The 27,021-nt window shown below is 42.2% G+C and overlaps 1 protein-coding gene across 1 annotated transcript in view; it reads right to left on the minus strand.

The window, feature by feature from the left end:
• Positions 1 to 27,021, minus strand: part of LOC139454169 (short transient receptor potential channel 7-like) — a 210,532-nt gene that overhangs the window by 131,267 nt on the left and 52,244 nt on the right. The window lies entirely within an intron of this gene.

Genomic DNA, 27,021 nt, shown 5'->3' on the forward strand with positions numbered 1-27,021 from the left:
TGTTAATTAAGTAAGACAGGGCATACGTTTCGCCAATATACCCTATAACTGAAAAACCTGCACTAGGAAATTATAATGATTATATAAAAAAAAATTCACAAAAAAAACAAAATAATCTGTGTGCATACGATAAAATGTGCAATAGCCTATGGTGGCAACTGTTGTTATATCTGTGACAGCGCATACATCAGCTCGTTATCAACGAGTTATAAACGAGTGATCATGCATTTAGGCATATACATGTATGCATTCTTGACAGGAATCAGTTGAGCATTAAACAAACACCATTACAAGAAAGCCTAACTGTATAAAAGGATCGAACCTAGTTCGTGATCAAAATCTGAATAAATTATATCTCAATGTTTTCCTGGCGTTTGTTGTTTAGAACTAAAATATGAAAGGCAATAAGTCATTTTAATACCGAATTGAGTGAGCATATTTGATTTCACTCCACTTTGAACAAATTTCAGTTGTGGCACAGTGTAACCGTCTTATTGGTGAAGAAACACTACGTGCACGTAATGCAGATTGTAGACGAGTTGCACTGACGTTAAACCCGGAAACACAGATACGGTGCTAGCCCACCAAGGGTCACAACAAGCTGCGTCGAGTGATTATACATGTATAGGGGAACCTCTTTAATACAGACGGTAACGTTTCAATTGAAACCGCCCGGATTACTAAGTTTCAGGAATAACTGGTCATGATTCCGGATTAATGCCACATTTTACGCATGTAAGCGTTCCTAGCAGAGACATCCGGAAGATTGTGTTTACGGATTAATGGCGTCCGAATTAACGAGGTTTCATTGTATATGACAAATTCAAGAAAAAACAACACTGAAAACATGAACTAATCCTTGATCGGCAAACTAATTCGAGTTTAGGCATCTGACAACATATATATGCAGAAAGACAATAAACACAATTTCTTACCCTATGTCTCTTAACATTAAATATATGTTAAAAGCAAATGCTCATAAAAACAGCCGTCAGATGTTGCGCATGATAAATAGTATCCCTTTCGAGAGCAGCATGCAGACAGACAAGCAATATACTGCAGTGCTGGGTCATCAAACACGTCACCAGGGAGATATTTGGTGTTCATCCAAATGCACCGAAAGATATGTGTCGGTAAGATGTATGGCCAATACAACACCATCCACAGATGACCTCATGACATCTTGACCACAGCATAACAGGCATGTATGGCCAATACAACATTATCAACACATGACCTCATGACATCCTGACCACGACAGCAAATACTACATCATCTCTGACCTACATGACCTAAGACCTAAGAAATCTTGAACACGGCAGGTAGGTATAGCCAATGCAATATCATCAATACACGACCTCATGAGATTTCAACTAAACGACATCGGGTATGGCTACTACTACATCATCGACCTCATGAAATCTCGACCACAAGACAGGTAGGTACGACCAATAACTACCTCATCGAAATAATATTTATTTTTAGTCTTGATATAGTATGTGATCTACTTTATAATATTATGTGAGGTTTTTTTCAAATGGGATAGGCGAAGCTGTACATTTGTCGAGAGCTATTCCAGCGAAGTGTCCATCCTTCATCACGATCAACACGGTGAACAGAAATTATCAAATGCATTGAATCTCGAGAATAAAGAATGTTTTAATTCAAGAAACCTTACAACAAAGAATGATCTGGGCATTATTGAACATTAGTCAGTATTCATTAAAGTTCTGTTACTCCGATAAAAAACCCAGAATATTCCGCTAGAAACCTACTAAATCTGCGAGGTTTAACCTGAATTAATTTCCTGTTTCGCAGTAAACACTTCACAAGACTGTGCTTTTCCTTTCTTGCTGTCTAGTGTCTACCGTCAGGAATACAACAGATTTCAACGCCTACCGTGGCAGTGGACACCGTGATAGGCTCTAACCATTAAGATTAGTTAGGTATCAGTTATCATTGAACTTGACGTAGTGACATGGGCATTTACGTCCCTTTTAAATCCAAACCGCAGACATTTGGGGAGAATGCCTAGCAACCGACGTGGTTGAGCACAAACAGACAATATGGTCGCCTCATGCATACATCATGGCTGACGCTAATTTCTTGGACCAGCAGCTTGTGGTATTTATTGTTGGAGAATAGAAATCGGTCTCAGGTTCTCATATATTGTTAGCATCTTTCATTTGGTCTTGGATGAACTGGATTAACCATATGGTTTTAGTAATCCTTTCGAAATATACACTTATCTTGCAATTAGCAAAGGTGGTGGGCGTGTCGTGGGAGCATTACGAAGAGGGCCTTCCTCAACATAATGGCCAGTTAGAGTGAAATGCTGTGCATTGTGATGGCCGGGATTCAGGACATTAGGCTTATTTAGTCCATTTCATCGTACACTTCTTCATCACCCTCGAGTATGTCTATCCACACGCACCGCGAAGAACATTACGGAGAAATATGAAAGGATCTCCAAGAAGAACGTTTACATTAAAGGATTAAACGAAAGTCCAATAATAAACAATGTCATGCATACTCTAATGGGTACATTTTGTATATTCTTATGCTTATGAATAGATAGTTATCTCACCCTCGTGTCTTTTGACGAGTCTTGATATATTTGATATCAAAAGACACTCAACACTCGTTGATATATTTGATATCAAAAGACACTCAACACTCGTTGATATATTTGATATCAAAAGACACTCGGGTGAGATTTATTTATCATTCAACATCATTCTTCCAACTTTTTCAATTTGTAGACAGTAATTAGCAGTGTGCCGTCATTGGTTTACCATGCCGTCACAATCAAATGACATCACTAATGGCTCTGATACTGAAGCTGTCAGCAGTACTTTTTACACTGAAGACACTGTTAATTACTGTCTTCAAATTGAAAAAGTTGGAAGAATGATGTTCGAAGATAAATAAAATCTCACCTCTCAATCTTTTGATATCAAATATATCAACACGAGTTGAGTCTTCGGGTGAGATTCTCTGTATATCAGTGTTAAAGTTAAACTATATTAATAAAAAGTTAAGTCCTCCCCGTAATGGTAATAGCCCCACCCCCCACCCGCTCAAGACCACCACCACCACCACAGTACACATTTACTTCTGAACTAAATTTCGCATATTCGGATTTCGCTATATTGTCGATTTACAAACTGGGCGTACAATGAATTGAAACCTTATTAATGTTGTAAGGACTGCATTGAAACTGATCATCATTACATACAATTCAAAAATAGTACGCTTCATATGTTTTGAGCAAAAAGGTTCCATTGCATTAGTAACGTCCAAAGTAATGGTATATAGTTTAAAGTTAGTAACGACATGGTTCCATCAACATCATGCCTGTGTCAGAGTGGTACATCTTCATAGTTTACAGTATACGTAACACTATATGTATCATATATATGCGTAACCATGACAATAAGATAGTCGTGTAACAATCATGATGTGAAGGTCTGCCATCAATACATATTATTCCGGATTGAGAATCCTGAGATTCTATGAATTCAAGACATAAATATAAGTTTAACATATGGGTTGACTACTTGACCATGTAGATGACGGCATCATCTACAGAGATCCCAGTCTCGTTGTCACGGAAGTATAATGTTATGATACAGCTTAGGGATTGCATTTAAACGTTCATTGTTTTGGGTCAAAAGAGAGACTTCCTTTTGAGTATAGGGTATTCTAAGAGTGAATTAATATTTAAAGTCACATCGGCAATATTTCAGCCATATAGTGACGGTAATCTTAGAGATGAGGTTCGTAAAATGAAGATCTGCCATATTTGTACCCTGATTGGTATATTACAATATTCTTCTGGTCATAGCTTTACAATTCTCTGATGAGTGTCTAGTGTTGAAACAGCAAATTGGAATAAGGTCTACTTTTCTTGCGTGGTGTCATTATATTTTTTCAATTCCATTTTTCTGAAGAGACAGAAGCCCTTCTTGTGCCCGGCCTTCCAATATATGGTCATAATCCTACAAATGTCCTATGAGTGTCTGGTCGTGTTGAAACATGGAATAAGGTCTACACAAATATATATGGAGTCATTATCAATACCCCCAGGATATATCTCCGTATGTATATGTGCTGAACCCACGTCAATCACATAGGCGGGTTTCGTAAAAATATATGTAAAACAAAATGCGACGCAAATTTCAATATTCAGACTCTATTATCTGGAGGTATTTTATTTCTTCACACTTGCGTGTGACCCAAACGCTCAAGCAGGGCTGGTAAGTGTGACAGCATCTTCAAAACAATGTACATCTATCCAGCGCGAAAACGGCGGCTGGTGACGGTGACGAGACTTCCGTTTCGCAATTGACAATAAACGAATTCAAACAGCGACTGATGCTAGATAGAGATCAGCACCCCATGTACAGCAAGGTGCGTGATGGCTCCAGGATGACTAGCGGAATTACAATCTGAAATCATTCCCATTGTCAGACTAGAGACAGCGAGTTATCTCCCCCGGGAAACCAAATTATGTGGACTTATGGATGCTGCTGACAGCTGGAAAGTGACTTGATTATACATATACATAATGCGGGCTGATTTGACAGAATGCCCATCCCGCTAAGTGTGTAAAATGGCATTGTATATAATGTGGCAGGATCGCGGACTTCATAACTCTAGCTGACATTTTGAGAGCTCCGGACCGGATCCGACAGTTTCATAATCACCAGCTTCTTGGCTGACGGACACTAAGTAAAGACGTAGGATTAAGTTTATATTTTAAAGTACTGTAAAACGAAACTGATAAATACATACGCTGACATCAACGTATTGACGACTGGGACAGAAACTTTGGGTTTTGTTATTTCATGAAGATACATCTTCTAACCACTAACATTGCTTTCTTTAACGATTACTTTATTGATGGAAGCTTAGGGGAGGAGTGAAAATGGTTCTCAGCAAATCATATAAACATTTTCCTTGAACCCCACAGACGACGTTGAAGGACACATTGACAACGGAGATTGGAGCAGGATACCTTATAACGTGGAATTCCCAATGACGGAGTGAGACTTGTAATATGAGAAGGCACCTAATTCGTCCAGCATTTTATCGCAAACCTTCAACACGCAAACCTCATACATACATGGACATCATCGCACACCACAAACAAAACACTCATCGAGCTATCATATATCACCATATGCAACACATAACACAATCACGCATATCACATACCTCTTGTCACTCCATCACATACCACATTCTCTCTCTCTCTCTCTCTCTCACACACACACACACACACACACACCATACCAGTTATACAATACACACAACACACCATACACCACACGGCAACTCTTGTCGACACATACACACACACACACACACACATACGCACGCACACATACACACACACACCTCATACCCTACCAGTCATACAATACACACCACACACCAAACAGCTACTCATGGCAACACACGCACACGCACACACACACACACCACATACCCTACCAGTCATACAATACACACCACACACCACACAGCTACTAGTGTCAACACACGCACACACACATACACACACACCTCATACCCTACCAGTCATACATTACACACCATATACCACACAGCTACTTATGTCAACACACGCACACACACACGCACACACACACGCACACACACACCTCATACCCTACCAGTCATACAATACACACCGCACACCGCACACCACACACCGCACACCACACACCACACAGCTACTCGTGTCAACAGACGCACACACACACCATGGTGTATGGTGTAAATAGACTGAACCACTATTGTTTGACCGAGTCCTGCATAAAGCAACTAAAACAACTAAGTAGAGGAATTCAATACTTATTACTGTATAAGCACTAGCAACAAAATTATACATATGACTGTATAAACTATATTTTCTTTTAGAGATTAAGGCAGATAAGATTAAACTGAGTATATACTTATTACTGTGTAAACAACAACAAAATGTAGAACTAATCATATCAATTAACTATTTTTTTAGATCAATGCAATTTTTAATCCATTGTTGTTCAAACAAGCCAGATCTTAAGTGAGTGAGTGAGTGAGTGAGTGAGTATGGTTTTACGCCGCTTTTAGCAATATTCCAGCAATATCACGGCGGGGTACTCCAAAAATGGGCTTCGTACCCATGTCGGGACCCGCCATATCTTAAGCTGAGTAAATATGTTAATAAATAAGCCCGTATAAACTTTATTTTCTTTTAGAGATCAGAGCAATTAACATTAGACTGAGTAAAATGTGTCAATATATATATCACTTCCTTTTAATAGAACCACAGATGTAACACACTTCCAGCAGCTATATGAAGATGCGGTATCCATGTTGATGAGACAGACAATAACTGTCTATGATTTACCTGTTTTTAATTGATTGAATGTAAAGTATTGTCAAAACTATTAATACATTTTTCTTCTGTGTGACTTTCATTATATGTTGTTTAGATTTCATATCACAAGTGTTTCCCATTGTGCCCACATTGTTTCGTTGTCCCAGTATGGACAAGTTTATATATCACAGGTGAAACAGGTCACTGTCATGTTCACTCTTGCATCACCTTCTCAGCATCAGACCGTGCCATTCATGATTTTACTGCAGGCAGAATGGGACTGTAGGCACATTGGGAAGCCACGCACAGGGGACCCAGTACAGTGATCCCCTAAGTGCCACCCTATTGTTTTATCTATTACAACCTAAAAACCAAGCACATTTTAGACATGCTTCTCCAATAGCATCAATGATGTTTCACTGGCAAACTAAAATTGTTCTCCTGTGCAAAATGAAATCTAATTAGAAAAGTTAACAATTCCTTTCTTTAAAAATGGTTATTCGAAAGAATTGATTTCATGAATCTATAAGTTAGTTTGTTACATAAAGACAAGTCAACAAGTATTGAGTTCATATTTGTCATCTGATTACATGGACAAACATCAATTTTACTGTATGAACGTGATAAGGACGAGGTTGTATCTAATTATCCCAGGTAGAATGACGGTAGTCTCGCGGGTATCGAGGACATCGACTGTATCTTACAGTATTAAGCGACAACCAGCAAACATCGAGCTTTAGAATGTCAACATGTTAAAAATGACTTTTGGCATTATCGGAACCAACACCGCAAAAAGTAATTATAATAAAACTCGCTACACGAACTTCGTATCGGATCCAACTTCAGAGTCATCACAGAATACAGACAGGGACTCTGTCACGTCAATGTTTGATTGGATGATTGACTGACGTATTGATTGACTGATTGCCTGCTTTCAGGGCCAACCAAGAGACAGTAGCGATTTCAGTGAGAAACTTTGTATTTACATTAACAGTTTGATTTGTCGGAGAAAGCTTTCATATTGCATGACGGTCACGGCGTTAATGGTTCGACATATGGGCCATCAAAGGCTTAAAGGAATAAAGCAACTTAATTCACCCGATACAGATTGATAACAAAGTGACGCCACGTTGTCGGGCAGGTGGGTTTGGCCGGCTCTGGACGAATCATCAACACATTTGACAAATCTATTAGTGTGTAAGGTATTTGTTGCTAATCGTTGCTTTTAACAGTATTTCAGTATGCGACTGTGGAAAATTATGATGAGGGATATATGCCGTACAGGGAGTGAGTGAGTGAGCTGGGTTTAACGCCGCTTTGAACAGTATTCCAGTTTAATCACGGTGTGTCAGGCTTGTTGTGGGAGGATGTCGGTGAAACCCACGAGCGCGGATATGGTGCTGACAAACCTAGAAACATAATCGGGGCGAACCGTTTCTGACGTGGCCAAGGGACACAACTTTGCACAGCGACTTGCGGCGCCTTTGATGACTGGGCCACCCGTGTCCCTCATATGCCGTACAAGTTTATAAGTATCTCTTGGCTGTAAGGTGACATCTATGCTTCTCTGTAAAGTGGGCTGCTATTGGACTACCCATTCCAGGGCATTGGCTGCATTGACTTTAACAAAACATGTTGTTAGATGTTTCTGCAGCAAAAATATCAACTATTATTTTCATTCCATAATTCAGCACGTTTGTCCAGATACTCCGTGGACATTAAATGAGAGGGATTCCTTCCCTGTCACCACAAGAAAGACACCCCGTCGCTAAGGGTTGAATTCCCTGTCATCAAAGGACGCACACCCCTTCACCATAGGACGGACGCCCCGTCATCACAGGACACCTTGTTACCAGAGGAAGAACACTGGACACCATAGGACGGACACTGGACACCACAGGACACCTTGTTACCAGAGGAAGAACACTGGACACCATAGGACGGACACTGGATACCACAGGACACCTTGTTACCAGAGGAAGAACACTGGACACCATAGGACGGACACTGGACATCACAGGACACCTTGTTACCAGAGGAAGAACACTGGACACCACAGGACGGACACTGGACATCACAGGACACCTTGTTACCAGAGGAAGAACACTGGACACCATAGGACGGACACTGGACACCACAGGACACCTTGTTACCAGAGGAAGAACACTGGACACCATAGGACGGACACTGGACACCACAGGACACCTTGTTACCAGAGGAAGAACACTGGACACCATAGGACGGACACTGGACACCACAGGACACCTTGTTACTAAAGGAAGAACACTGGACACCATAGGACGGACACTGGACATCACGGGACACCTTGTTAACAAAGGACGGACACTGGATACCATAGGACGGACACTGGATACCACAGGACGGACACTGGATACCACAGGACACCTTGTTACCAGAGGAAGAACACTGGACACCATAGGACGGACACTGGACATCACAGGACACCTTGTTACCAGAGGAAGAACACTGGACACCATAGGACGGACACTGGACATCACAGGTCACCTTGTTACCAGAGGAAGAACACTGGCCACCATAGGACGGACACTTGACATCACAGGACACCTTTTTACCAGAGGAAGAACACTGGACACCATAGGACGGACACTGGACACCACAGGACAGCTTGTTACCAGAGGAAGAACACTGGACACCATAGGACGGACACTGGACACCACAGGACACTTTGTTAACAAAGGACGGACACTCGATAGCATAGGACGGACACTGGATACCATAGGACGGACACTGGATACCACAGGACACCTTGTTAACAAAGGACGGACACTGGATACCATAGGACAGACACTGGACACCACAGGACACCTTGTGACCAGAGGACGGACACAGGATACCGTAGCACGGACACTGAACACCACAGGACAGACACTGGATACCACATGACAGACCTGGTCACCATAGGACAGACACTGGACACCACAGGACGGACACTGGACACCACAGGACGGAAACTGGACACCACAGGACAGACACTGGACACCACAGGGCGGACACCGGACACAACAGGACAGACACTGGACACCATAAGACAGACACAGGGCAGACACTGGACACCACAGGACGGACACTGGATACCACAGGACAGATACTGGACACCACAGGACACCAAGGGAAGACACATGTGATACACCAGTAGTCAATAACACTGTTTTTCATAATTTCGATATTGATTATGAATTATTTATGAAGCAGGAAATCAATTCATGAACCGGGTATTTCATAGTTATCGATTTGTGAACTATTCTGAAGTCAGATGCTACTGTCATTGTTGGTAATCACTCAACCGAGGCACAGTTTTCAGTGCATCAACTTCAATATGTCAAGGTAACTTCCGGTATCAGACACATCCAATTTTCGATAAAGTGGAGTGTATTTGTACAAAACAGCGTGTGTTCATGAGTGACCAATCAGCCACCAACACACAGTTGAATACAATTGTTCCTGGAGTGAGTATTGTTTCATCAATTCATCTGTAAACTTCAAGTAGCACTTCGTATTCGGAGTGGTTGATACGAACCTTCGGTTTCCGGATGATTAGACTAAACGACACCCCCCGAATTCCACTGTTTGGGAATGACTCCACCTTCGTACCCCATGATCCTAGTGGGGGTGGCCCAGTCGCCCCAGGCGACACAATTCAGTGATCGTAGGTTCGTAATTGTTCCAACGTTTGTCAGCACCATACATCTAACACATGCATCGCTTCGAACCTCAAGCTGACAGAGGTGAAATACTGTTCAAAGCGGCGTTAAACCCAACTTTGTTTGTTTGTTTTTTTTGTTTAAGGCCGCACTCGGCAATATCCAAGCTATATGGCGGCGGTCTGTAAATAATCTAGTCTCGACCAGACAATCCAGTGATTGAGTATCGTTCCCGGCAATTGGGATACGACGATTTGCATCAACCAAGTCAGCGAGTCTGACCACCCCATCCCGTTAGTTGCCTCTAACGACAAACAGACACCTACATGGGCTGCTGAAGACCTATTCTGACCCGGATCGTCAAGGGTAAATAGGTAGTTTTGGTGGTAGCCAAATTAACATTAACAATAATATCCTACATGATTGTAACACTTTGCGACGTCCCCCACACCTCTACCGACTATGATGCGGCAATTATTTGTACACAGTCATCACACAATAAATCAAGAGTATGCTCTTGGGAGGAAGGAGGATGGAGAGAATGCCATCCGTGCGCAGTGACCGCTAGCTAATCCTGGTCAGCTTGTGAAGGATGTATTTGAAGTGGAGTAACGGTACTCTTTCACGGCAACACTGCATTAAACGCTGTGCCTAAGTTCCGTAAGTTCCAAGTTGGTTTGCGTTAGAATGTTTTCTCTTCGAGTTAAAAAGGCAGTCAATTTTTTAAGCCCCAGCGAGAGATTCGCCTGGGTTAGCGAACAGTGAGTAGGGTTCATGCAAATTTGCATAATTGTTTATTGTCCTGTGCCAAAGGTCATGTAGAGGTCATGGCTGGTTTGGGCGGAAATTTTGCAGCTTCCTAAACAACCATCAAGCCGAGCCAACAACAACAAAACCAAACATACAGTCAGTTTAGTGTCAGCTATTTCTCAACGATACATGAATATACACATACGAAAGCAATAGTTTAGAATATTCACATGAAAATCAACAAAACCCATACCAGGAGTTCCTAGGTATATAGATGGCGTTCATTTTACATTTGAAATCCTTGCTATTTTTGTCGTATCGATCGAAATAATGAGTGAGTATTCCAAAATAATTCAAACATGCCAAATGCTTAATATACTTGATATGCATTTTGTAAAATCCGAAACTGGAATCTTTCCTTACGCAGACAAGCAGACAGATAAATGGGTTCCTCTGTAAAAATAGTCCAATACATGTAAATCAAGCTGCTTATTCCGTAGGCTGATCATATAGTCGTACATACAAACATTTAAATGGTAGGTTCATGACGCTACATGCATTACTGGGAGGGTTAAAGTAGACGTTGTCTAAAGCTACAATCAGAGGGAATGTGGTTCCATCTCCTCCCATACAGACAATCCCAGTCCTCTATAACGGGGCAATTACCTCGCATCAGCAATGCCAACCATATTGATTCGAATAAATCATATAGTAAATACATTGTTACGGAGGTTGTGTTGCAGTGTTGTCCACTTCAATAGTGGGGGTTCCAATACATCGATATGCGCCCCGTTTAATGGCCAAACTGGCCTCGGTCGATGGCGAAGTAATAAAGTAAGGGAACCTTCCCGAAACTAATCCAGACGTACACTGTGATTGGAAGTTGACTCAAAACTGATTAAAACTCCTTTCCGTTCCTCGCCACTTTATGTGATGGAGAAGAACAGGGTTCCTTGATTGATGACAAATCCAAGGCCTTTTTTGGTATTACTTCGAACACTGGTTTCTTTCAATCCGAGACAAGCTTCTTGTTAAAGTACATCGGTTGGCTTTTGTTTATGCACAAGTGACCCTGAATTCAGTGTAATAAAAACCTAACATTTAAGTCTTTAAAGCGGAATGAATGAAAAGATTTACTCCTTTTTTTAAGAGGGGGGGGGGGGGGGGGGGGGGAGAGAGAGAGAGAGAGAGAGAGAGAGAGAGAGAGAGAGAGAGAGAGCGAGCGAGAGAGAGAGAGCCGGGAAACCCAGTAAGAGCTGAGAGGTCAGTTGGAAGATGAGAGGAGATTATTTAAAGTGTTAGGTCATGTTTTAGACATCAATTTATTGGTGTTATACGCAGTTCAAATAGTGCTAGATAGTATATGTACAGAATGCATACTACAAAACAAACACTTGTACAGTACAGTTATATTGTTCAATAGGGTCATAAATTTATTCTTATTCCGTATCATGTGCGAAAATTAAAATTTGCATTGAATATATTTCGTTAACTTGAAATTCACACACTTTAACACAACATCATATAATAAGGATGCTGACAACGATGTGACCTCATTAAATTCAAAGCACGTTCAAGTGACGAGGTCACGTGTTTCCAAACATGGCACTATATCCGTACAAACATTTCATGGAATTAGTATTTGTCGTTTTTCCCAACGCCCCAAATCTCTGTGATTGCTGATGACGTCATCGAGAAGGGTAAATTTGGAAACCACATCTCCTTGCAAACTGAACAAGAATTGATCCAACGGGTTGACTCTCTTACTCGACAAAAGACAGATACTTAATTACAGTCACTGAGTATTTATAGACGTTTTTCACAGGACTACTTGCCTCTCGCCGAGTGTGTTGGCAGGCCGCAGTAATCGCGGAGGACACACAACTCATCGGATTTCAACTGATTTAAACAGTTTTTATATCAGCGTTGCCAAATTCTTCAAACTGAATAAGAAAATTGTTACTTTTTGCCCCGCCCAATATAATTCGGTGGAGCTGACTAGGTCTTAGAGATATTTATTGATTTCATGACGCCGATGTTCATTTCGTGGCATCGATTTGTAAAGAATACTTACTTTCTTCAGTCCAAGCAGTAGCATGGCTGTATGGAATTCACATGTATCCCTGCTTACAGATCGATCAGTTCATAGAATCTCCTCGTTCAGTTACAAAAGGAAAAGCTGCTAAAATCTGAGGTTGATATAAGAAGAATTATTATACGTTTCCTGTTATTATGAATACCTTTATTGTTATACTCTTCAAAAATATATAATATAATATAAGATATTGAGAATGTTGGTTTAGTTTATTCATGAAAAATTCAACACGATTGCAAATATTTGATTGAACGATGTTAGTCACATGTTCGTGAACAGGTACAAGAGCACAAACGCAACCGTTTTAAACTTTTGTAGCTTTATGCAGCATTTTTTATACGACTGCACGAAAGTGTCATATAAATGAATAGGTTGTGACAATCATGTGCAGTGACAATGACTACAAATGGTCAAACGTCAGTCAACATATCGTCATACGTTTGTCAACTTATTAGAGTGAGTGAGTGAGTTTAATTTTACGCCGCTTTTTTAGCAATATCCAAGCAATATCACGGCGGGGGACACCAGAAATGGGCTTCACACATTGTCAACTGATAAGAAGTGGGGAAAATGCGGAGACTGAATACTGCTAATCGCAACATCGCCATTGGACGTCTTCAAGCTGGAGAGTCCCAGTCTGCAGTTGCACGTCATTTCAACGTACACCAGACCACCATATCTCGTTTATGTGATCGCCTCGATTCAACCTAAGGTCATCCGAAAAGTGATAGATCAAGTTACCATCCCTGCACAAGTCACCAACCCTGCACAAGTTCCGGGTCTTTCACTTACGTCATCGACATGCTACTGCCACGGAGACTGCAGAAGACGTGCCTGGTTTGAGGAGGGTTTCGGCCCAAACAACCCGGAGCCGTCTGCGAGAGGTGGGAATCAGACCCAGAAGACCGGTATTTGTCCCTGTATTGAGGCGTTGGCATCGGCGACAGCGTATGCGATGGAGCGACACCGAAACTGCGTTTCACAGGTCGACAGACTCGGTGGCGGAAGTGTGATGGTGTTGAGAGGCATATCCTACACACACAGATCTGTCTTGGTGGTGGTTCAGTGGAATCTGACAGAAAATTGGTACATCGACCAAATTCAACGTCACCTTCAACCGACAGAAGGAATTTTTCAAGATTACAACGCTACACCACAACACAGTTCGTGTCACTGTTGACTTCCTTCATAATTCAAACGTCAATATCTTGTCATGTCCTTCCAGATCTCCGGATCTGAACCAAAATAGAGCATCTGTAAGATGAAGTCGATAGACGTCAACGTCAACATACGCCAAAGACACTTACACAAGTGGTCAACGCGTTGTAGGAGGAATAGAGAGGAATTTCAGTGGACAGAACCCGTTGACTTACTCAGTCTGTGCCAAGGAGTAATAGATCAGTGACAACATCATGCGGGTGTCACACCAGGGACTGATCGGAACGAAAGGAGGCAAAGGATGCATTTCTCTGCTTTGTAGATTGCAGTCGAACGTAACTTATAGAGACAACATGTAACGCAATGCCTTCAGCTCAGTACCCGTGAAGATCCGGGTAAAATAGGTCTTCAGCAACGAGCCATGCTTGCCGTAAAAGGCGATTACGCTTGTCATAAGATGCGACTAACGGAATCGTTTGGTCTGGCACGATGACCTTGTTGATGCATGTCATCGTATCCCCATTGTATGGGTCGATGTTCATGATGCCAATCACTGGATTGTCTGGTCCAAACTCGATTATTTACAGACAGCCGTCATATATCCGAAATATTACAGAGTACGCCGTCGGACCTATTCTCTACCCGGATCTTCACGGGTCTGTAACATGAAGAAAAATCTGCCTTCTCATTTTCGCGTTCTTCCTCGTTCCTTCTCCTATTCGCCTTCTCCTTTCCTGCGTTTCTTCCTCAGCCACATGGGGCGGGGCTGTTGGGCGGGGCGAGATGGCGTATGTGTAACACTTGAAATAATACGGTTTACATTCTGCATCTGAGTACGCCTGTGCAACATGGACGATTCCTAACGATCAATGATATATTCTGTCCACATGTTTTGTTTCTATTTCCAAATGGCAGTTAAAGCTCACATCAAAACTAATTTGACAGACGCTTGTCATTATTCTACCTTTGTGAAAGAATTGAAATCAATATTTTGTCGAAAACCTAAAACTTGCCTCGTTTTTATCAAACAAAATCCCGTGATGACATACCAAGGGAGATAATCCTGTCGTGACAGAGCAGAGACAAGAGCCGGTCTGTGGAAAGTTACAAAAAGCTGGATCGAACCCATCAATCAAAATATATGAAACATTCCTTTCATTCCTGTCACGAGACAATACGTTTCCTTTACAGCCGTAACAAAACGTTTGAATGTATTGATCAAATGCATGCGCATTTTGTCTGAACACATACATATTTCTTGCAACGTGATAACCCTAATGTTATAGAAAATGTTATTTATTTCTACATGTATTATGTAATAATTATTCAATAGATGCCCTGCACCAATTGTGCACCAATAAAACGGCGCTTGTGGAAATCTTATCGTAATATAACCGACCTAATGCTATATACTCGCTGGCCACCTGTTCTTGGCCACCTGTTTGATGATGTGTCGAAGAAGACTGCACGCATGTCTAACATTTAGGAGATAAATATTTCGTTTTGTAAGATTTGCGTGATGTTATGCTGAATGGATGTACGGAAATTTCATTTGAACACGACGCCGTAAGGCGGAGTGTTCAAATGAAAAATTTCCGTACATCCATTCAGCATAACATCACGCAAATCTTACAAAACGAAATATTTATCGACATTGTAACATGAACGTTAATTAAATCGATATTTAGGAGGAACTAATTTACTGAGCGCATGACACAACAAAACTGTCGTTAGTAATACGTCTCCTCGTGCTCACCTTCGAAAAGATGCATGATATGGGGTGCCGCGAAACCGATCAATGGTTTCGAGGTACTCCAATAATGAGGGTCCATTTTACGAAAGGGGTGGTCACATGTTCAAGCTCATTTCTCAGAAAATAAACAAACAACAGGAAATATCACAAATTCAATTCTTTATCACAGTTCCTCATCTTACTTGTAATTTGTAGTTGTGCGTAACTATGAAATACAAATAATCAAAATTAGAAAAGACGTACATACTGTTTGGCCCCTGTACAAGATAGTGTCAACTCGCCTGAAACTGAGGTGGTGACAAGAGACGTCAAACGTGCGAAATTTCAGACATGCAGCTTAGCTGGGATTGAAAAAGTTGTTTACTGTTACAGTGGAATAACATATGTGAGAGAGGCCGTGGAAATTAGCAGAAGAATTAACCTGGAAATTACTCACGGGAGCAGTGGACAGTGGCAGGATATTTGTATCTATGACAGGTACCAAATTACGTTCGTTAGCGAGCTGCTCCTGTCTCTGAAAATTTTTCGAATAATGTCGTTTTTGAGACGAGCACGAGTCAATGGAATACGACTTCAACGATTCATCGGATTTGTGGCCGGTAATTCTGCAAATCTCGCGATTCAATACCTGCGTTTGACAGTAAAGTGACGGCAGTTTGCAGTGTGAAATTCCCGGTCTTGGATAATGTTTATGCTGCGCTCAAATGGCGGCCCCCTGATGTGCCTGTGTATGGCAGCACGCAACCCAACAAAACTCGATTTTGAGTAAAGTTCTCCCTCAGCATTTCTGACTTCGGCATAAAAGAACCTCAGTCTCTCATTCAGTTGAAAAGCAGAGAGCTCTTCGAACGTGGGTTCAAAACCTCGGAAACCAAGCCATTCTGGAAGTGAAAAGATTGCCTTGTTCAGGGTACAAATGTGACGGTAAGTGGGAGTATTTCGTTATTATTACGGTGTCGTGTTTAAATGAAATTTCCGTATATCCATTTAGTATAACATATCTCAAATCTTACAAAACGAAATATTTAATTTATGTTAAGATTTTGGTCAATCTCGTTATATTATTGCCAATTTTTGCGATGACACATTGGTCACGCGTTACATTGCTATTATGGCAATGGTGTAAGGGAGGTAACTCTCGCTGATGTTGATCGAATCTGCGTAGGAATTTTTTTTTATTTGTTTATGTATTCTTTTATGTTTCAATGGCTTACGTCGAAATATTTTAACTCCCAGTAGATTTGGAGAGGTTCCTATCCACGATGTCCTGTACTGCTTTTGTATCAAGGGACGCGAAGCGGTGACTGGACGCTTGAACTTTGGGCTCTACGGAAACGCTGGCTGTATTTCCTAGTTCGGGGGCCATCTCAGAACGGTTTTCAGCTTCAACAGCTTTTTGTGGGTTATAATAAGAACAAAATTAGGTGGATGTATGAAAGTCATTATAGAGTTGCAATAAATGTTTTTTACTCTGTTAAAAATTGATTTTGTTTTGTTTTTTCCTTTGGCCAAGCCCAAGAAAATTACATTATTTATGATTATGATTTTGTAATTAATGGAAAAAGGTAAATTTCATTTACCTTCAAATTCTTGTATTATCTCAGAAAATGTCTCGTCGCCCCATTCACTCAATATTTCATCGAAATCTCCGATGTGGAAGTCAGGGTAAATTTCCATCTGTTCCTCCATGTTGATGATTTCAAAAATAGTTCCATTAATTAATGTATACATACACGGTGATGAGACCCCAAAAATTCAGCGATGTTATGCTCATTCGACAACACTTTTTAACCAATCAGATCAGGGAACATACCTACATTTATGTTACAATTTATCGATAAAATAATTACAGTTGTAACTGAATCAGAAAATATTCAAGCTATAAATCTTCAAGTTGACCTAAATGTGTGCGTGCGTGCCTCAGTGTGTGTGTGTGCGTGTGCGTGCGTGCGTGCGTGAGTGTGTGTGTATGTGTGTGCTGTTTAACGCCACACTCAGCAATATTCCACCTATATGACGGCTGTCTGTAAATAGTCAGAGTGTGTTTGTCAGCGCGAGGCTGAGTGTGAATGTGAGCGTAAATGTAAATGTGAGCGTTAGGCTGAGTGTGAATGTGAATGTAAGGCTGAGTGTGATTGTGAGGCAGAGTGTGTTTGTCAGCGTGAGGCAGTGTGAATGTGAGGCTGAGTGTGAATGTGAGCGTTAGGCTGAATGTGAATGTGAGGCTGTGTGTGATTGTGAGCGTGAGGCAGAGTGTGAATGTGAGCGTGAATGTAAATTTGAGGCTGAGTGCGAATGTGAGTGTGAGGTTGATTGTGAGCGTGAGGCTGAGTGCGAATTTGCATGTGACGCTGAGTGTGATTGTCAGCGTGAGGCAGATTATGAATGTGAGGCTGAGTGTGAATGTGAGCGTGAGGCAGATTGTGAATGTGAGCGTGAATGTAAATTTGAGGCTGAGTGCGAATTTGAATGTGAGGCTGAGTGTGATTGTCAGCGTGAGGCAGATTGTGAATGTGAGACTGAGTGTGATTGTGAGCGAGAGGCAGAGTGTGAATGTAAGGCTGAGTGTGAATGTGAGGCTGAGTGTGAATGTGAGGCTGAGTGTGTTTGTCAGCGTGAGGCAGTGTGAATGTGAGGCTGAGTGTGTTTGTCAGCGTGAGGCAGTGTGAATGTGAGGCTGAGTGTGAATGTGAGGCTGAGTGTGTTTGTCAGCGTGAGGCAGTGTGAATGTGAGGCTGAGTGTGAATGTGAGGCTGAGTGTGATTATGAGGCGAGCGTGAATGTGAGCGGGAGGCTGAATGTGAATGTGAGGCTAAGTGCGAATGCGATTGTGAGGCAGAGTGTGAGCGTAAGGTTGAGTGTGAATGTGAATGTGAGGCTGAGTGTCATTGTGAGTGTGAGGCAGAGTGTGAATGTGAGGCTGAGTGTCATTGTGAGTGTGAGGCAGAGTGTGAATGTGAGGCTGAGTGTGAATGTGAATGTGAGGCTGAGTGTCATTGTGAGTGTGAGGCAGAGTGTGAATGTGAGGCTGAGTGTGAATGTGAATGTGAGGCTGAGTGTCATTGTGAGTGTGAGGCAGAGTGTGAATGTGAGGCTGAGTGTGAATGTGAGCGTGAGGCAGTGTGAATGTGAGTGTGAATGTAAATATGAGGCTGAGTGTGAATGTGAGCGGGAGGCTGAGTATAAATGTGAGGCTGAATGTGAATGTGAGGCTGATGTGAATGTGAGTGTGAATGTGAGGCTGAGTGTGATTGTGAGCGTGAATGCGAATGTGAAGCTGGGTGCAAATGTGAGCGTGAGGCTGAGTGCAAATGTGAGCCTGAGGCTGAGTGTGAATGTGAGCGTGAATGAGTTTGTCTTTATTAGCGCCAAATAATAAAAGTCTCATAATTCGATATCACTTTAATTAAATCCACACACTTGAAAATTTTACAGATATTCCAAAACTAAAAAATGCGAAATTTGAGCTTCTTTTGTAGTGACAATTGGTCATCTGTGTAAATAAAAGCGACAAAACCCTTTCTATTATCATGAGACAGACATCTCCTGGTCTGTTGTACGATTCAGACTATATCATAAGCATGTGTCTATGAGTCCCTATCAAGCAGTGACGGGACCAGGTGTAAACCATGTGAAGGCCTCTCGTATCGGCACCACAAGGTTGTAGACAGTGTCCATGACACCGTCACCCATGCACACTGTGCACTCACTCCTCCTGTCATATGAGGAAAGAATACAGTGTCCGTCCAATCACATTACTATTCTGTTCTAAATCGATAAAATATAATGGCATCGCACATGCCATAGAAACATCCTGCTTCTTCAAAGGATAAAGTTGTAGTATCACCGCATGGGGTGTTCAGTACATACTTATTCAACCCATTATGTACGTGACGGAATAATGCAATGCCTGTTTCAATTGTTACGGGAACACATGTTTGGCCGAGTTTGTCTGAATGTATTGTTAAATGAGATGCAGGACATAATAGCAAACAAACACACTGTAATTGCTTTGGATGCCTGGGAACCCCAGAGGAATAATGTTCATTATTTTCACGTATATCGAAAAAACGTGAAATCTTCCAGAGTGTGAATACAGACACTTCCCAAGCTGGGCGAGCTTCGAGGACAGCGGGATTCGGGCGCTCTATCGCTGAACACGTTCTGCTCCCGCCCAGCATATGAGGATTGCACGGGCGTTTCGTGCAATGTGGCGCTCCCTGACATTCATGTCTGAAGCTGGTGTTTTCATTTCAGACGATTGGGTGTGATAAATCAAAGAATAATTTCTTCTTGAGTGTTGAGTTTGTTTCAGATATAAATTCTCTAAATCTAAAGATCAACATTAACACCTTTTTCAGCGACATTTAATTCATACGTGAACGGTAAATGTACCATTAAATATTTCTCATTTTCATAATTGATAATCATGGAGACAAAATCCATGTGTCTCGTTCACACAAAGAAATATCAATATAACTGAAATAGAGAACCAAGAACGGGTCATGCGCTCGGTAAAGTTTACAACAAGCTTTTCATGAGTCATCAACTTTGAGTGAGTGAGTGAGTATGGTTTAATGCCGCTTTTAGCAATATTCAAGCAATATCACGGCGGGGGACAGCAGAAATGAGTTTCACACAATATAACCATGAGGGTATGCGAACCCGGGTCTTCAGCGTGACGAGTGAACGCTTTAACCACAAGGCTCCCGCCATCTTTTAAATAACTTGTGTATAGACTTACATAGGGGTCAACAAGCAGTGTGCCACGGGGATGGTGCATTTTGTTGTCCTTTGGTGACATAATCGCACATGCCTATTGCAATTCATTTTGTACACGCACATGAAAACTAAAAATCAAGAAATTTTGTAAGGTTTTTAAGATGCAAGAGCCGAGGCATAAGCGGAACTACTCTCTACTACTACTACTACTACTACTACTACTACTACTACTACTTCTACTACTACCACACACACACACACACTCAATCACTAACACACACACACACTCAATCACTAACAAACACACACACACACACACTCAATCACTAACACCCCACCCCACCCCACCCCACCCCACCCCACCCCACCCCCACACTCAAAAACATACATACACATACACGCACCCCAACCCAACCCACCCACTCATCCCCAACATCTAATAGATCACAACATGACAAGTCATCCTATCGGCAATCAGGACGTGACTGCACACTCGGGCAAGAAGGGCGACATGGACACCGAGTCTTTCTTTGACTGTTGTACTGGGAACGAAGTTCAATTCCAAGATATTATAATCAGAAGCCCTGGTATTCAGACCCTAAGATATGTCAATGCAGTGTATTCGGTGTAGTTAGCAAGATAATTAGATCTGTTGTGCTCGTTCTATTAATTGGTCACTCTGGACATCAATTTGTATCAGTCTCGGGATTTGTCAGGGCGGTGTGTTGGCTCTACATCCCAGTTCGCTCGTGTAATCTCTGATTTGGGCGTTGGACAGGAGAGTCACTTCCCTGAAAGTGTCATTAGTAATATTAAAGGCGCATTATTGCGTCTTTGTATGTATTCCCAAAAAATGCTATTCACAAGGTGTGAATGTGTCAATGCGAAAAATACGAAACTCGATTTGAATGTTTAACCATTTTCAAATTCGTCCATTTTATTCACAGGTGAGCCATTTGCGCTTTTACAGGCGCGGACGTCGTAGAAAACAATTGACATGAACAAACAAGGAGACCTCAACAAGCTTCACTTGAAATAAAAGATGTAAATGTGCAAGCGTACTTAATGAAAACGATAAATAATAGTGAGTCTGGGAACATCAAATATTAATTGGATGTGTCTGCGCAAAGGTTTCTCATTTTGATATAGCATGGGTGTTGTTTGTGCTGGAAATGACTTGAAACCAGTTTCACGGGATAGAAACGAATCAGAGGCGAAATTAGAGAAATGAAATGTTAGTTTTCGACATAATTGTCTGACTGCGAGTTAAGTTTCCATGTATCCTGTAAATTACCCATGATTAACTCGGCTCGTATTTCTATCACGAGATAGGATAGGAACGTGACTTATGCTGCGACACGGCCGATAGAATGGTGTCGATTTCAGATAGGTACCTTGTCAATAGCTGCCAGTCACGACTTTGTAGGCGGCGCGCGTAGGAAATCGATGTAGACGGGAATCTTGTTTATTTACACTTTTTAATGAGGATTTAGCACGATGAGTGTGAAATGTAATCAAGTAATGATCGATGTCTTTTAAATATACAGTTTTCTCTGCAACTGATATCGATATTTTTATCTCATGATCCAACATTAGGGAATCTGAGTTGACAGTTTTCAATCAGTACTGGCTTAAAGGGGGTGAACCCTATTACTGCTCGACTGATTAGATGGAGAAAGCATGCGTTTTGGTAATAACAGAAAATTAGGAAATATTTCAGCAACAATTTCACAGTCGACACACAGATTTTGTGTCAGATTTATTGAAGACAACGTCCCAAAACACACAACAGCCAACCAGACATATTTCTTAACACTGACCAATATATTACATTGCAAGGATTATGTATGCATGCAAAAATGAGTGTGATTGTTCGCATTTACATGTCCAAATACAGCGCACCTTTTTGAACAATTAGACATAAACTGTTGGGCAAAAGAAAGTATTCACTTGAAAAGTGGATTTGACCAAACAATGACAACCGTTATCAAAACGTTACTTGACTGAAAACAGTCGCCGAAACACTGCAAACTTGAGCTCATAAACACTGAACTATAAAACCCGTATCACATCGATATAGTCATTTCTTGTTTGTTTCAATTCTAGCCACCATCAAACATGGGTGGATAGTTTCTTTTACCGGCAGTTTACATGCATCATATTAAACTTGACACTGAGTGAGATACCATATATGTAACAGTTGTCTGTTATCAATCGAATCATGGCCAGCCAGACCAGTGGCTGACTGCATGAGCAACGATCCATGCGCTCGGGTCACGCTGACACACAAACACGCATTCATCCCTCCGATTCCCATTGGTCGGTTTCTACCAAATACTGTGAGGCTGTTATACGCGAGGGGTGAACACGTGTACCGGATGATGGTTTCAAGGTAAAACAATATTTCCCCACGCACTCACTGTCTCGCGCATCATACTATTAATGTCACGTTAAATGCATATCGCACTGTAATGCACAACAGAATACCAAAGGTAAAAGTGAAAAATTACAACAAACACACCACAGTGCATAATGGGTATAGCAAAACATACCCATGACGATTCATGTATGACCAAGCTGGAAAGGACAGCGCGTAAAATACTCCCAGTACCATACGAATGCGAGTATCTGAATAGCTACATTGACAAACCGCCACGTTCTATGATAAAATACCTACCATACCTGCCATGTAAAGTTGGTAGGGTGGTATCGTATAGGAGCTAGAGGTTGCAGGCTCACATCCCGCCGAGGCTTAAATAGTATTGTGTTCATAAATGTGTTATTGCTGCATGGCTAAAAGTATTTCTCTCCTACAGGAAACGGAAGCTGAGTCCAATGAAAGTATGATGATAGACCCTTAACTATTTGTACTTACTCCCCCTTAACTAGAATCACTGAATTGCTAATACCCATGCAATGCTGATCCCAATTGTTAATCTCCAGTGTGTTGTACATTGACTGTCAGCCAGCCTGGAGGGTACAGGGACGAAAGCTAGGAGGTCTTACCCTTAGCCTAGCATGGGTGAGGCCAGGTGTTCTGGGGCACTAGCACAACAACCGCTACCACTATATCATATCCCGAGAAGGAAGGCCCCTTGTTAATCCTGTTAAGTATTCGATGGGGTAAGATGTTTTCAGCCTAAGGTTTCAAACACAAATAGCAACATAAGTGTCCAATATTTATAAAGCATTTACCAGCGGATCCAATAAAACAGTCTCGGGTCGAAGATGCCTGGTACGTATAAAAGGTAGAGTTATCCATCTTAGACAGGGTGTTCTATTTCAATCACAGAATTGAATCAGCGAGAGACATGTTAAGACTGCAGTCTGGGCTGCTTCACGATAGGGAGAGGGCAATCAAATAAAATGCAATCAGATAGATCGCATAATTACTGCTGACTCGTCCCAATCTTTCAATTGTTGGGTAGATTAACTCTGGGACCCTTATTTTAGCAGATGGGAAAGTGATCAGGGGCGCGTGCTCTTGACTAATCTTGTACTGGGGCTGCTCCGGGGGTCTCCACACGCTGTTGGGGATGAGAGATGAAAGATGAAAGAGTAGCATTGATTGAGACTCCAGCTGGTCAGATGGTCACTAGACGTGGTGATTGGGTATGACAGTATAACAGTGTTGATGTCCGCACTGGTTTCAGTGTCTCCTCGTCATTTGCATAGATACTGTGTGCTTGTGAGTTACATAAAGAGGTTATGACATACTATGTTATGTAGTCAAGTGACAGAATTGTGTCAACCACTGTGGCCATCACCCTTCCCCCAGAACATGAATATAATAAAGGTTGGTATCAAATGCAGTTTCTTATCCGATCTATTCATGCGGTCCATATAGAATTCCTTGTCTCACCATCTTAAGTGCAAATGTGGCTCGACTAGAAGCGCTCGTAAAATCTTCAACAGACGACGAACATTGAACTGTAACAAGTCTTTGAATGGCATTTGGGAGTGATACACATTAGAGAAAAGGTTATAGACGTCAACTTCTTTATCACGAGGAACATAACGTTACGGAGTATATATACACTTATACCTTCGTCGGGTGAATGATGAAGGAGTAAGTATGTAGTCCCAAACGTTGTGTTCTTCATAATAAACAAGTTGACATCCATAAATTCTCTCTCTTGGTGTACTGTATATTACAGAAATTTTAATCTATCTTGTGCCTCAAGCTACCAAGTTCTAATTAACTGCCCATAAAATATTGCATTGTATATTTTTTCGCAGTAAAGTAATTGCTTTGTCAAACTGGTTACCATGTATTAATTTGATTTTCTTGGTAAATGGACCAAATGAATGAAATTTATTAAAGTAAAGATTAAATTAATTCCAAGCAACTGGATTTAATTCCTGTTCTATGTTCCTGCTGTTCTATGGGTGTATAATATCGATTCAGAGAGGGCTTACTAATTAGCGTCATTGACCGGCGACTGTCTAGGATGAGTGAGTGAGTTGGATTTTACGCCGCTTTTAGCAGTATTCCAGCAACATCACTGCGGGGAACAGTGATGAGACTGAGTTGAATGTTAGCAAGCCTTACATAGGCACATGGGTGTGTCATGATCTGCCCAGAAATACAGAGGGGAATGGAAGGGAGAAATGATTTGTCGTTTTAGCAACTGTTAAGCCACATCACCACGGGATACTGATTATGTGTATAGTGTAATTATTATTAATCAATCATGTCACATATTTCTTCAAATCGCTGCATCTACAACTTCCAAAACGGGTTGTTGTGACGCATACAGCTGTCAGGTGTGATTGTTTCAGCACACTTTATCCAACCAAATATAACTTCCTCTTCGAGCGAGGAAATACCCCGGATACCCATTTCCATGTATTTTATGGAGTTATACGGTTCCATTAACCGAATTACAATCACCATATTTTTCTTAAAAGCTGTCTAGAGGTCTCTCTTTCTCTATGAACTGTTCGGAATCACGCAGTACACTTGAGCGTACTGAGTGATGTACTCATGCTTGTAGTCAGAGGCGACTAACGGGATCGGATGATCAGGCCCACTGACTTGGTTGATGCATGTATTCGTAACCCGTCATATGGCTGGAATTTTGCTGAGTGCGGCGTTAAACAACAACAACAAAAAGCCAAATGTCATGCACAAGGTGCCCCACTACATCCAGCACAAGGTGCCCCATACGCCCACCACAAGGTGCCCCACTACATCCACCACAAGGTGCCCCATACGCCCACCACAAGGTGCCTCATACATCCATCACAAAGTTCCACACACATCCAGCACAATGTGCCCCATACATCCAGCACAGTGTGCCTCATACATCCAGCACAAGGTGCCCCACTACATCCAGCACAAGGTGCCCCATACGCCCACCACAACGTGCCCCCATACATCCAGCACAAAGTTCCCCACACATCCAGCTCAAGGTGCCCCATACATCCAGCACAATGTGCCTCATACATCCAGCACAAGGTGCCCCATACATCCACCACAAGGTGCCCCATACATCCAGCACAGTGTGCCCCATACATCCAGCACAAGGTGCCCCATACATCCACCATAAGGTGCCTCATACATCCTGCACAGTGTGCCCCATACATCCAGCACAATGTGCCCCATACATCCAGCACAGTGTGCCTCATACATCCAGCACAAGGTGCCCCATACATCCACCACAAGGTGCCTCATATATCCAGCACAGTGTGCCCCATACATCCAGCACAATGTGCCCCATACATCCAGCACAAGGTGCCCCATACATCCACCACAAGGTGCCTCATACATCCAGCACAATGTGCCCCATACATCCAGCACAGTGTGCCCCATACATCCAGCACAATGTGCCCCATACATCCAGCACAGAGTGCCTCATATATCCAGCACAATGTGCCCCATACATCCAGCACAGTGTGCCCCATACATCCAGCACAAGGTGCCCCATACATCCAGCACAGTGTGCCCCATACATCCAGCACAGTGTGCCTCATACATCCAGCACAATGTGCCTCATATATCCAGCACAGTGTGCCCCATACATCCATCACAAAGTTCCCCACACATCCAGCACAGTGTGCCCCATACATCCAGCACAGTGTGCCTCATACATCCAGCACAGTGTGCCTCATACATCCAGCACAAAGTTCCCCACACATCCAGCACAATGTGCCCCATACATCCTGCACAGTGTGCCCCATACATCCAACACAAGGTGCCCCACACATCCAGCACAAGGTGCCCCACACATCCAGCACAGTGTGCCCCACACATCCAGCACAGTGTGCCCCACACAGTCAGCACAAGGCGCCCCATACATCCAGCACAAGGTGCCCCATACATCCAGCGCAAGGTGCCCCATACATCCAGCACAAGGTGCCCCATACACCCAGCACAGTGTGCCCCACACATCCACCACAAGGTGTCCCAAACATGCCCCATATTATTTTAGTTTGGACACTAAGGCTGTTTGAATGAATGTGACCTGACCCAGCGCCGGAATATCAG

The sequence above is a fragment of the Haliotis cracherodii genome, unplaced genomic scaffold, assembly GCF_022045235.1.
Source record: "Haliotis cracherodii isolate W230 unplaced genomic scaffold, xgHalCrac1.p SCAF_10, whole genome shotgun sequence".
NCBI lineage: Eukaryota > Metazoa > Mollusca > Gastropoda > Lepetellida > Haliotidae > Haliotis > Haliotis cracherodii.